This window comes from Lissotriton helveticus, chromosome 2_2 (genome assembly GCF_964261635.1).
Source record: "Lissotriton helveticus chromosome 2_2, aLisHel1.1, whole genome shotgun sequence".
NCBI lineage: Eukaryota > Metazoa > Chordata > Amphibia > Caudata > Salamandridae > Lissotriton > Lissotriton helveticus.
Window position 1 is genome coordinate 366931200 of NC_136060.1, and position 14595 is coordinate 366945794.

Below are 14595 nucleotides of genomic sequence, written 5' to 3' on the forward strand. Positions count from 1 at the left end.
TTTTTTCATTTTTATCATTCTTTCCAAATTCAATATCCATTCTCCAAGGCGTTGCTCACGGTAATCTTCCTAGAACACTTAGTTGTGGTTATTAGCCGTCCTATGACACTGCAAGTCCTGCAGACCTATGTCACTACTCAGGTCACAGCCTAAGACTCCTACCGTGACCCTGCAACTTGATGGATAGTAAAAAAAGAATGTCTATTAAAAATACAACCAAAAAAAAAGTTCAAGTGTTTTTTGTCAATCTCGGTCTCAGATTGTACCAAGCCTTGTCAGGTACTGTTTGCTCTCGAAACAAAGTCTCTAGGTTTGTCGTGTTCAACCGCAGATGTGATGGTACAGCTTCTTGTAACACGTCGTCGACTTCTTTCTCAGATTTTGTCCAATCCAGACGTGCACTACTGAAAGGTACAAATCGAGGGACCCTTTCGCCTTCACTATCACCTATACCCTCACGAACCCACGGATGCCAGCATTGGAAAGGCGATGTAAAAGGATAGCATGTCGAATGCTGCAGAGAGATCTAATAGGATCAGGACCGCTAGTTTGCCCTGATCCAATGCAGCACGAATGGTTTCAGTGGAGGACAAGAGAGCAGATTCAGTGGAATGATGGGTTCTGAAACCTGCTTGACAAGGATGTAAAATGTCATTTTCTTCCAGGAATGCCATTAGCTGTTTATTGGCGAGGGATTCTGCGATCTTGCAAATGGCAGGAAGGAGCGAGATGGGGCGTAGATTAGAGAGGGTGGTAGGGTCTTGTAATGCTTTTTTCTGTAGTGGTTTCACTATTGCTAACTTCCACTGAGGGGGAATTTCTCCCGATTGGAAGGATGAGTTGATAATAGCATTTATATGCGGATTGACCTCCTGTATTATGGAATTGAGGAGAGAAGGGGGACAGGGATCGGAAGGGGATCCTGATTTAGGGTAGATATTCCCCGTAAAGAGGCGTCCAAGCTGATGTGGCTAAATTTTTCCCATTTAGGCAAATGGGGCTTAAGGACAGCTTCATTAGTGGATTCTGTTGTTACAAAATTGGGGAAGTCTTTGGTGAGCGTTTCTATTTTTTGAGTAAAGTAAGAGGCTATGTCATTGCATAGGCTCTGCGAAGGAGGAATCTCTTGAGTGGCAATTTTAGGTTTGGTGAAGCTGTTAACAATTTTAAAAATTTCTTTTTGCTTGTTGTCTGCCGCTTCGATACGGGAAGTGAAATAGTTCGTCTTTGCCACTTTGATAGAAGAGTGATATAATCTCCTAGCTTTCTTGTATATGGTTTTGGCGTCATTGTCATAATTCCGTCGCCATTTGCGCTCAAGAAATTTGATTTCTGCCAGTTGTTCTTTTAGGCTGTCAGAAAACCAAGGGGCAGAGGCTTTCCTTTTTCCTAAGGTTTCTCCATTTCTTTCTGGGTTTCTGATGTTATTTCCTATGTCAGTCATCCATCTTTCGAATTTTTGATAATCTATTGTGGTGTGTCCCGAGAGGATGGGTTTACTTTCCTTGGCCCAGCTGGTAAGATCTGGATGTTTCATGATTTTGCCCCAATTAGGTAAAGAGTTTCCCTTTTTTGCTGACTTTTTGGACTTCAGTTTACTATTAGTGAGTTCAATGTTGAATTCTATATAAAAAATGATCAGTCCAGGTCAGGGGTATGGGATCATTAACTGTCATTTTATCTAAATTAGAGCTGATGCAATCCAGAGAGTGTCCAGCTTTATGGGTGGCTTCGAGAGTCCTGAGTGTTAATCCTAAGATCTGTAGAATTTCTTAAAAATTAGAGGCGTATTTGTCAGTGGGATCATCTAAGTGGAAATTCAGATCCCCTATGATTGTAAAATTAGAGTACTTAAAGATAAGGTCACTCAGTACCTCTCTAACACTGGCAAGGAACTGCGAAGGATTGCGAGGGGGACGATAGATTAAAGTTCCTGAAAAGGAAAAGGTGTCATGAACTTGAATACAAAAATATAAACTCTCCACTTCTTCAATGTCAGGGAGTTCTCTGATAGAGCATTTATACACGTCTCTATATATGATGGCCAGGCCACCACCACGTTGTTCTAGGTGATCTTGTCTGCAGATGGAATAGCCTGGGGGGATGGCATGGACTATATCGGGGTTGGACCACTCACGAAGCCAAGTTTCAGTAATGAAGAGACAGTCTAAGTCGTTCTCATGAACCAAGTCAAAAATATGAAGGGATTTTTTACACATTGAGCGGGCGTTAATTAGGCCACCTTTAAGGCAGCTGGGGCTCGAATGAGTGACAAAGGGTTGATAAGGAGTTAGGGTATGTTTGCAGTTGACACAGCTGATCGGGCCGGCCCATTTATCCACATCGAGGGCATGGAGACAGTGTGAACTGGAATTATTCAAAGCAAGAAGAGAATTTTTAGAAAAAGGGATCACCTGAAAAGAGTTGGTGGCCCTATGCCCGTCCTCGACGCGGACGAGCGCAGACGGGCTTGACTCAGGCTCGACTCCGGCACGACAAAGGCGCGCCCGCTGCTCGCGTTCGCTGCGCGAAGCAGTGGCCATCTGTATTTGTAGTCCCTTCTACAGCAAGGGCGCTGGGAAATGTAGTTTCCTACCGGAGTTCTGAGGGGAATGGTCCCGCGTTTGCCAGCCAAAGTGTGTAATCGACTGTGAGCTAGAGGGGAGTGTAATTCAATGATTTTAGGCAGTGAAGAAATTAATTTTAAAAAGACTAAGTGTCGAAATGCGGCGCAAATTAAAACACAGTAAATCACAGAATTTTTAAATGCAGGCTAACTACCACCCGGCTTCAGCCTCAGGTGCAGGAACAATTAAGTGCTAGTGGCCGGAGCAGCCTGGTTGTAGTCACCAGGTTTCCGACTCGAGGGTGAAAGGAATCTCGCGTCTCAAGGAACGCTCCTCCTTTTGTAGTCCCTTCTACAGCAAGGGCGCTGGGAAATGTAGTTTCCTACCGGAGTTCTGAGGGGAATGGTCCCGCGTTTGCCAGCCACAGTGTGTAATCGACTGTGAGCTAGAGGGGAGTGTAATTTAATGATTTTAGGCAGTGAAGAAATGAATTTTAAAAAGACAAAGTGTCGAAATGCGGCGCAAATTAAAACACAGTAAATCACAGAATTTTTAAATGCAGGCTAACTACCACCCGGCTTCCGCCTCAGGTGCAGGAACAACTAAGTGCTAGTGGCCGGAGCAGCCTGGTTGTAGTCACCAGGTTTCCGACTCGAGGGTGAAAGGAATCTCGCGTCTCAAGGAACGCTCCTCCCTTTGTAGTCCCTTCTACAGCAAGGGCGCTGGGAAATGTAGTTTCCTACCGGAGTTCTGAGGGGAATGGTCCCGCGTTTGCCAGCCACAGTGTGTAATCGACTGTGAGCTAGAGGGGAGTGTAATTTAATGATTTTAGGCAGTGAAGAAATGAATTTTAAAAAGACAAAGTGTCGAAATGCGGCGCAAATTAAAACACAGTAAATCACTGAATTTTTAAATGCAGGCTAACTACCACCCGGCTTCCGCCTCAGGTGCAGGAACAATTAAGTGCTAGTGGCCGGAGCAGCCTGGTTGTAGTCACCAGGTTTCCGACTCGAGGGTGAAAGGAATCTGGCTATGGCTAGAGTTTCCGAAAGTGGTAAGATTCCCGTTGATGAAAAACGAGCATATGATGGTTGGAATGTGACTTGTTATGTTACTAGCCTCACAGATAAGTCTAATCAAGGAATGTCACCACCAATCTGGACCGTACCTCATCGAGGAAATTTGTGTTTGCAGATAAATGGTAGAAATATTAAAAACCAACAGGAAAAGAGTGTCTGTTCCCGTACATACATTTATTCATCACAGATTTCTTCACCATTAGTACCATCTCAAGGCACATATTTTGTCTGCCATGACAGAACCTACACATGGCTCCCCACCAACTTTTCAGGAACATGTTATGTGGCTTTTCTTCTCCCTCCAACATACACTGCTCCCTCAGGTTATCATAAAAATAGATATGGCAGAGGGGTTATTAATACTAAAGCCACCGCAGGTCAAGAGGGAGGGGACTTTTTCAAAGGACTCCTTCCTTTTTGGGGCCCAATGGTCAATAGCAGAAATATTAGACAACTAGTTTGTGTTGTTGAGGCTACCATAAATGTGACTTCTGGAGCCTTGAGTAATTTAACAGCTGAACTTCAGGCGGACCGCCTTATGACTCTGCAGAACCGAATGGTTCTAGACATTATTTTAGCGGACCGCGGAGGAGTCTGTAAATTAATCGGGTCTAGTTGCTGCATTTATATTCCTGATAATGCCCCTACAGTATACCAAGCCATCTCTAAGTTGCACGTAATCTCTGAGTCAATTCATCAAGATGCAGGAGATTGGTCGGTAATGGGATGGTTTTGGGGACTACTGTCCACATGGGGATGGAAAGTGTTAACATTCCTTTGAATAGTTTTGGCCATCATTTTCTCTTGTTGTCTGTGTGTACAATGTGGTCCCGCCATCTGTGGTCTTTGTACCACCATGTGCGTCCCAAGATCTTTGTCACAGAGAACGGAGCATATTAAGATGATGGTGCAGCAACAGCTCGATGACCTCATGGCCATTGACATCGATTCAGATTAACTTGAATCTTTTGGGTTTTGCCTGAGTAATGGCAAAAAGAGGGCCTGAGGTTCTGCGATTTTCGACTTCGTTCCGTATTTGGCCGCCATTTTGTGTCCTGCCGCCATTTTGTGTTGCCTTCACTCAGGTGACACGGCGAACGGAGTGTTTTTGCCTTTTCCAGCTGCTGCGTGTCCTTTCTGTTAAAAAGTAACCCCCTGCCCTTGTTTACGAAACCGATGCCAGGGTCTGGCCGAGTTTACTAATCCATGTCTGGGCTGATTGATCCCTGTCTCGACTGACTATTTGGCTCTCCTATTCTTTCCTCACTTTATCTTATCCGACTGGCCTTCACTATTCTCTCCTTGTATTCTCTTGTTACACAACTATCCTTTGAGGCACACAAATACGTCCTGCCACCTTCGAATTAGATTATGGCACTAGCATTGATTAACTTGTGGGGAGGGGTAACACACAGGGTCTGAAAGAAGGGCGTATTTGGGACATTCGATAGCTTGTTTCCCAACTTTTCCTATTGGCTAGCCTTGTATGTATTGGGAGTATACGTCATAAATATGAGTGTTATTAAAGATTGTGCGCCACGGAATTGAAGTGGCAGTCTCCTGAGAACCTAGTCAAGTCAAGTCAAGTCATAGAATTTATATAGCACACTACATACCCAGAGGGTCTCAAGGCGCTGAGGGAGGGGAGAAGGATTACTTGTCAAATATCCACGTTTTAAGTTGCTTTCTGAATGCTAGGTGGTTCTGGGTAAGGCGAAGGTAAGTGGGGAGTGAGTTCCAAGTTTTAGCTGCCAGGTATGAGAAGGATCTGCCTCCCATGGTGGTCTTGTTGATGCGAGGTACGGTGGCGAGGGCTTGGCTGGAAGAACGTAGTTGGCGGGAGGGGGTGTAGAAGGACAGATGTGAGTTGAGGCATTCTGGTCCGATGTCGTAGAGTGATTTGTGTGCGTGGGTTAGCAGTCGGAAAGTGATCCTTTTATTGACGGGTAGCCAGTGGAGGTCTTTCAGGTGACCAGAGATGTGTTCGTTACGCGGGATGTCTAATATGATCCTGGCTGAGGCGTTTTGGATTCGTTGGAGTTTCTTCTGGAGTTTAGCAGTAGTACCTGCGTGGAGGGTGTTTCCGTAGTCCAGTCGGCTCGTGACCAGAGCATGGGTGACTGTTTTTCTGGTTTCGGTGGGGATCCAGCGAAATGTTTTTTTGAGCATGCGAAGAATGTTGAAGCAGGATGAGGATACGGCGCTGACTTGTCTGTTCATAGAAAGTGAAGAATCCAGGATGACGCCTAGGTTCCGTGCGTGGTCTGTCGGGATGGGTGCTTTTCCAAGGGCTTCCGGCCACCAAGAGTCGTCCCATGCCGAGGGGGATGTACCTAAGATGAGGACTTCTGTTTTATCTGAGTTGAGTTTCAGACGGCTGTGTTTCATCCATTCGGCAACTTCTTTCATTCCTTCATGTAGGTTAGTTTTGGCGGTGCTGGGGTCATTGGTGAGAGAAAGGATCAGTTGAGTGTCATCCGCGTAAGAGATGATGTTGAGGTTGTGTTGGCGAGCGATGGCCGCGAGGGGGCTCATGTATACGTTGAAGAGGGTGGGACTGAGTGAGGATCCTTGTGGTACGCCGCAGATGACTTCAGTGGCCTCGGACTTGAATGGTGGAAGGCGGACTCTCTGGGTTCTTCCGGTGAGGAACGAGGTGATCCATTCAAGAGCTTTTCCTTGTATTCCGATGTTTCTGAGGCGTTGTAAGAGGGTGCTGTGGCAGACTGTGTCGAAGGCTGCAGAGAGGTCGAGGAGGATGAGGGCGACTGTGTCTCCATTGTCCAGTAGAGTTCGAATGTCGTCTGTTGCTGCGATGAGGGCGGTCTCAGTGCTGTGTTTTGCTCGGAAGCCAGATTGTGAGGAGTCGAGGGATTTGTTGGCTTCGAGGAAGGCGGCGAGCTGGTTGTTGACAGCTTTCTCGATGACTTTGGCCGGGAAAGGAAGGAGCGATATGGGGCGGTAATTTTTGAGTTCGGTGCGGTCTGCTGTGGGTTTTTTCAGAAGGGCGGTGAGTTCAGCGTGTTTCCAGCTTTCCGGGAAGGTGGCGGAGTTGAAGGAGCAGTTGATGACGTCTCGGAGGTGCGGTGCTATGATGGAGTCTGCTTTGTTGAAGATGTGGTGAGGACAAGGGTCTGTGGGGGATCCTGAGTGGATGGAGTTCATCAGGCGGATGGTGTCCTCAGTGGAGATTGGGTTCCAGTCGTTAAGGGTGTTTAAGGGGGAAGAATGTTCAGCATATGGTTGGGTGGGTTGGTCTCCGGGTTGGTTGTCGAAGCTGTTGTGGATGTCTGCAATTTTGTTGTGGAAGAATAAAGCCAGGGAGTCGCAGAGGGCTTGAGAGGGGGTGATGTCGTTGGAGTTGGCTGAGGGATAGGTAAATTCCTTGACGATGTTGAAGAGTTCCTTGCTGTTGTGGGCGTTGTTGTCTAGTCGATCCTTGAATGCTGTTTTCTTGGCCTTCCGGATTAGTTGGTGGTGTGTGCGAGTGGCGTTTTTGAAGGCGTCCTTGGTGGTAGTGGTTGGGTCTTTTTTCCAGGCCTTTCCCAGGGAGCGGCAGAGTTTCTTGGACTTCTTAATATCATCGTTGAACCATGAGGCCTTCTTGCTGCCAGGTTTGCTTTGACGTTTTTTCAGTGGTGCTAGGGTGTCGGCGGTGTTGAATAACCATAGGGTGAAGTTGGCGGCGGCTTGGTCTGGGTTAGAAGAGTGGGCTGGGGTGTTTAGAAGGAGCGATGAGGAGATCTGGTCGATGGTGATTTTGTTCCAGTTTCTTTGCAGAGTTGGTTGGAGGTGGTTGATGGGTTTAGGCTTGTTGTAGGTGAAGTGAACGCAGCTGTGGTCAGTCCAGAGGAGATCCGTAGTGTGGCTGAAGGAGACATGATTGCTGGAGGTGAAGATGGGGTCGAGTGTGTGACCTGCGATGTGGGTGGGGGAAGTGACCAGTTGTTTAAGTCCGAGGTTGGCGAGGTTGTCCAAGAGGGTGGTGGTGTTGCGGTCGTTGTTCTTTTCAAGGTGAAAGTTGAGGTCTCCCAGAAGGATGTAATCTTTGGATGGGAGCGCGTGTGGAGTGATGAAGTCCGTGATATCTTCACTGAATTTTGCGCGGGGTCCAGGTGGTCTGTAGAGGAGGGTGCCTCTGAGTGTGGTCTTTGGGTCGATGTGGATCTGGAAGTGAAGGTGTTCAGAGTTGGCGAGATTGACGTCTGAGCTGGTTGAGATGTGGATGGATTTCTTATGGACGATAGCGATTCCTCCTCCTGTGTGGCTGGTACGGTTCTTGCGTGTGATCTTATAATCTTCAGGGATGGCAATGGTGATGTCTGGGGCGGAGGAGGCGTTCATCCAAGTTTCTGTTAGGAAGGCGACGTCCGGAGAGATGGTGTCTAGTAGATTCCATAGGTCAATGGCGTGCCTGTGGACCGATCGGGTGTTGAGCAGGATGCATTGTAGGTGGTTGGGGTCGGGAATCTGAGGTGTGCTCGTAGCGGAGTTGTAGACGGTGCCGATGAATTTGCAGGAGTAGCAAGAGAAAGGTCCATGGGTGTGTCCAGGAGCGGCTTGGACGCAGTTGGGGGAGCGGCCGGGGTTAAGGGCTAGGAGGGTGGTGGCATCGTAGGTAATGCGGGATGGTTGGGCAGTGCGAGGACCAGGGGGTCTGGCGCTGGGCGCGGTCCAGGCGCGGACGGGCGTAGACGGGCTTACCTTTGGCGCACCTTCGGCGCGAATTGGGCGCGAACGCTGCGCGTAAACGCTGCGCGCGGGAACAACTGTCATATATGGATGGTGGAGGGGGAGGGGCGAGGGCGGCTCAGCTGGGAGGCGGGGCGGGCAACGTAGGAGGACAACAACAACAAAATGGAGGCGGAGGGGTCAGCACGGCAAGAGCGCCTGGGGGAAAACGCCAATACAGCAAGGAATATACGCTAGCAATTGTAATATGCTAATAAGCAAAGCGGCAGTCTAATCAAACAGCAGGCAGTAGATTACAATTAGTTTCCGTGAAAATGCGCTGCACAACGATACCAGATACAGCAATAAAGTTGCGCTGGCAGTTTCAAAATGCAAATACCAATAAGCAAAGCGGCAGTCAAAAGCACACAGCAGGCAATAGGTTACAAGCAGTTTCAATGCGCTGCACAACGATACCAGAGCCACAGGGGAGCGACCACTCAGCACAGAAGCGAAGAGCGAGTCACAGCGCTTCCAGGTACGGGAGCGCTGTTTGTAGTTTGTGGGAGGGCGGCTCAGCTGGGAGGCGGGGCGGGCAACGTAGGAGGACAACAACAACAAAAGTGAGGCGGAGGGGTCAGCACGGCAAGAGCGCCTGGGGGAAAACGCCAATACAGCAAGGAATATACGCTAGCAATTGTAATATGCTAATAAGCAAAGCGGCAGTCTAATCAAACAGCAGGCAGTAGATTACAATTAGTTTCCGTGAAAATGCGCTGCACAACGATACCAGATACAGCAATAAAGTTGCGCTGGCAGTTTCAAAATGCAAATACCAATAAGCAAAGCGGCAGTCAAAAGCACACAGCAGGCAATAGGTTACAAGCAGTTTCAATGCGCTGCACAACGATACCAGAGCCACAGGGGAGCGACCACTCAGCACAGAAGCGAAGAGCGAGTCACAGCGCTTCCAGGTACGGGAGCGCTGTTTGTAGTTTGTGGGAGGGCGGCTCAGCTGGGAGGCGGGGCGGGCAACGTAGGAGGACAACAACAACAAAATGGAGGCGGAGGGGTCAGCACGGCAAGAGCGCCTGGGGGAAAACGCCAATACAGCAAGGAATATACGCTAGCAATTGTAATATGCTAATAAGCAAAGCGGCAGTCTAATCAAACAGCAGGCAGTAGATTACAATTAGTTTCCGTGAAAATGCGCTGCACAACGATACCAGATACAGCAATAAAGTTGCGCTGGCAGTTTCAAAATGCAAATACCAATAAGCAAAGCGGCAGTCAAAAGCACACAGCAGGCAATAGGTTACAAGCAGTTTCAATGTGCTGCACAACGATACCAGAGCCACAGGGGAGCGACCACTCAGCACAGAAGCGAAGAGCGAGTCACAGCGCTTCCAGGTACGGGAGCGCTGTTTGTAGTTTGTGGGAGGGCGGCTCAGCTGGGAGGCGGGGCGGGCAACGTAGGAGGACAACAACAACAAAATGGAGGCGGAGGGGTCAGCACGGCAAGAGCGCCTGGGGAAAACGCCAATACAGCAAGGAATATACGCTAGCAATTGTAATATGCTAATAAGCAAAGCGGCAGTCTAATCAAACAGCAGGCAGTAGATTACAATTAGTTTCCGTGAAAATGCGCTGCACAACGATACCAGATACAGCAATAAAGTTGCGCTGGCAGTTTCAAAATGCAAATACCAATAAGCAAAGCGGCAGTCAAAAGCACACAGCAGGCAATAGGTTACAAGCAGTTTCAATGCGCTGCACAACGATACCAGAGCCACAGGGGAGCGACCACTCAGCACAGAAGCGAAGAGCGAGTCACAGCGCTTCCAGGTACGGGAGCGCTGTTTGTAGTTTGTGGGAGGGCGGCTCAGCTGGGAGGCGGGGCGGGCAACGTAGGAGGACAACAACAACAAAATGGAGGCGGAGGGGTCAGCACGGCAAGAGCGCCTGATGGAAAACGCCAATACAGCAAGGAATATACGCTAGCAATTGTATAATGCTAATAAGCAAAGCGGCAGTCTAATCAAACAGCAGGCAGTAGATTACAATTAGTTTCCGTGAAAATGCGCTGCACAACGATACCAGATACAGCAATAAAGTTGCGCTGGCAGTTTCAAAATGCAAATACCAATAAGCAAAGCGGCAGTCAAAAGCACACAGCAGGCAATAGGTTACAAGCAGTTTCAATGCGCTGCACAACGATACCAGAGCCACAGGGGAGCGACCACTCAGCACAGAAGCGAAGAGCGAGTCACCTACTATGTACTTCTGGGACAACTGTGCTTTGCTGCAGCTAATAAACCTTATTTTCCACGCCCAACAGAGTGTCTCGTGTCTCTGTCCGACAAGGCAGGTGAACTCGGAGATTAAGGAGTGCCCTGTGCCGCTAGGCCCATAAGGCCCGGTTCTTCAGTTGTCTCCATTTCCACTCTGTGAGTCTGAGTGATCATCTTTCTTCATTGAGGGATCCGTTAAACCAGAGTTTTTTTATCTTTGTTAGGGATCCTTTTGAGTTTTAAAGGGGCTATTTCCTCTATTATGCTCGTCATCATATTATTGTAGTGTTCCATTAGGTCACTGACGTCTACCAGGTTATTAGAAAGTTGCAGTTCTTTCTCACAGAGTGCTGCAAGATTTTCCCTGTTGAGCCCTCTGGTGTCACAAACCCATTTTCTGGGTTTTGTTGATTGTGAGAAGGTTTTCGTTTTTCTGTGGGGTTTTTGGAATGTAATGATGTTATGATCCAACCAGTCGCAAGGGATGATCTCGATCTTATCGACAGCTTTTTCTTTCAAGATGATCCAGTCTAAGGTAGAACCTTTAGAATGGGTTGGAAGATGGCATTCTTGAACTGGCGATTGCTCTTCCTTGAAGGCTTTGAGCAGATTGATCTGATTGCCAGTATGATCCTCCCAGTTAACCACTTGGATGCTAAGCATATTCCTGGACATTCAATGTAATTTCCATTGAAATCAATGGAAACTCCATGACGAGCTGAGCTCGTCATGAGCGTCGAAGGGGTTAAGATTGAAGTCTCCTAGGAAAATATCATATGAATGGGGAGAAGAGTTTACTGTTATTATTTCTATCAGCTGCTCTATGAACATGAAGTTTTGGCTGGGGGGTGGTAAAATGGGTGAAGTTTGCAACTTTGATTGTCTAAGGATCTTAAGGACAAATCGGGGTATTCATTCACAAGACTCCAGGGGGTCCGATTGTAATTATGTAATGACAATGTCAGACCTATGTATTTAGGCGAAGCCTCCGCCCTTTTTGTTTAGCTTTTCTAGTCTCACAATGCTGTAGTTGAGAGGGACAAGGCATGGGGAGGTTGAATCAGATAGCCATGATTCTGTTAGGATAGTTACGTCAATTTCATGGTTTAGAATGAGGTTGGCTATGACTGCAGCATGTTTCTTTGCTGATCGATAGTTAAGTAGTAGACAGAGATGGGATTCTGTGGTTTGATCGTTAACAAGACTTGCTTATCGGGAATTAGGATCACATTTTTTAGGTTGTTGAGGTTTGGCATTCTATGGCTTGTCTTATCAATTCTGCTTGCGTTAAGTGGGACTGACTGAATGATATGATTGTCTAACGTGGTGGAAAGAATGGGGGGTGGTTCATAAGATAGCAAAAGGGTTTGTATCTCATTGTCTGTCAGATATCTGATTTGATTGCGAGGACGGTATAGTCTGTTTGACAATGACCTTAGTATAGACTTTAGTTCATTATGGGTTTCGTGAACAGATTTATGTAGGAGCTATAATTTTAATAGACATTTTTCTGATAAAAGTAACAGGTTCTTCATATCTCTGATAGCGAATTGCATGGCTTTGTAGGTCTTATTTGATTGAGAGCTGAGATTATCAAATTCCATACCGGGATGAGGAGAGTTGAGATTTTCAAACTCCATATTAGGTGCGGGGAGAAGGAAAGTTGTACGGGTGACCCTGTTGGAATACTAGAAAAGGTTGTCTCAGGGGGATCGGGGCTACTGCATTTCTGTGCTAATTTCCTTATAACTTACTGCTATTTCGCCGAGTACATCTCCACGACTCTTTCCAGAAAAGGGTTAGGATCGGTTTTAGGGCTTGATTCAGAGGTATGGGCTCTGTGGTTGGTGGAGGATGATGTTGTTTTAGATAGATATGGGTTGCTACTCTTAGCTTCAGAGCTACTGCCTTCCTGTATCGACTGATGGGGCTCTTAAGCGATGGTGATTTCTATCTTGGCAGAATGATTCCTGTTTGGGGAGATGGCTTGTGAGTTGTTATTTGGCGTGTTTCTGGAGGGAGGGCTGTTAAAAATGTGTTCTTTTAAGGTTGAGAAATATTCATTAATTGGCTCCAGATCTTTGCTGGCGGCTTGCCTGAGAATCGTGCCGTTTTTGTAGCAGGTCATATTCAGTGTAGCTCTTAGTTTTCGAGAGGTGTTATTAGCATCTTAGTGCCGTAAGGAATGTTTCTCATTCCCTGTACCGTAAGCATATTATTTAGAGTGTTGCGCCATTTAGACATTATAGTAGTGAAAAACATTAGGTCGATAATAACGGCACCTTTTTTATGTTGAAGGAGGGGTCTAAGATTAAGGTTTCTGGGTTTTTTCTAAGTAGGTTGTGAAGATTTGGTGGCATTTTTAGATAGATTAGGGGGGTATGAGATTGTATAGGAATTCCACCCTTCAGATTTCAGATAGGTCCTTGTCATGATTATGATTGGTGAATTCAGTCCTTATTCTTATTGTATCCTCACTTGCTATGTCTATCTTGTAGCAGGAGGAGGAATATAAGGATGTCTTAAATTATGTTTTTCCTCAGTAGATGAATGCTCTGTGGTAGGGGATTAACCCTGTAAACTGATACTACTCATCGAATGGGAGCTAATCCAACATGACTGCATTAATGCTAGGTGCCTACGAAGTAGTCCTGTTCTTATCTATATTGGTTGTCTTGGATCTCTGTTTCAATGTTCATCTGTATCCGTGACGGTGAATTACTTTCTTTCTTTAGTTAGTCATATTGAGGTGTGTCATTGGCCTTATTACTGTGAAGGATTGAAAAGAACTGACCAATCCAAGATGGCTGCCATCCGTGGATCCTTTTTCTATTTCCTTGGCCAATGAAGTAAGGATCCGGGGAAGAGGGCCTGCTAGGGGAACTTTCTGTACTAATTTAGGCTGAATTTGGATGTTTGTATCCTTTTTTTATTTTATTGTTATTTTATTTTTTGCTATTGGTGTCCCACTGTAGGGACCTCAAGCAGACTTCAGTCTTCCCATTGCTCGTCCCGCACCCACGACATTTTAGGGACAGGCATGAGAAGAATGGCGGTGGAACACCAGTAATTGCTGCCCTGCCCCGCACAAAAACTCCCAAATTCAGAGCAGGTTCAAGCAAGCAAGCAAGCAGGTTCAAGCAAAGCACAAGCGATGGACGAGCCCCAGGCCAAACATCAAGATTCAAGATTCCATTGTCCATTGGGCGTCCCGCACAAGCGCCATGTTAGGGTCAGGCGTCAGAAAAATTACGTTTATTTGCACCCCTGCCATGCACAAAAACCCCCAAAGTCAGAGCAGGTTCATGCCCAGCATCAGCAATTAGCGAGCCCCAGGTAAAGCATCACGACTCAAGGCACACGTGCCCCAGTAGAGCGCCCGGAGCTCGGGGAGAGCAAGTATTGGTGTGGCCACAACCCAACAGTAGCGGGAACAAAAAAGATCATCAGGCACAGGTCCAGCTGGCAGTCACCGTCCTCTTTGGTTTTAGGGTTGAAGCAAATGAATGTGGTGAAGCACTGGGGAGGAGCTACGTGCAACAGTGTGGTGGAGACAAACCACAGTGCAGATCGCCAGCTGGCGGAGCCTTTCAGGCACTAGCCAATCACCGTGGACTGTGTTGGAGAACAACCCCAATGATTGATCACAGGTCCTGGTCTAGTAGGGTTGCACCAGGGTGCCCACTTCAGATCATCAGTTCGCCACAAGAGCTGTCCAGGAGAAACACTTGATCAGCGATCTGCTTCAAAATTGCCCACCACAAGCGTCGGGAATAGAGTGCAGCATGAAGTACAAGCTCGGCAGGCAGCCAGCAATGCAAGGGGACTGAGATCCGTGGGTCCGTCCCGATCCTGAGGAGCAAGGCACCCACTGCATACATGTGAGTACATCCAGTTACTTTCCAGTTTATTTCTGTTAGTGTGTGCTAGATAATTCGGTATCTATGTGGCGCGGCTACAGACAGGCATAAAAACTAATAGGTAACC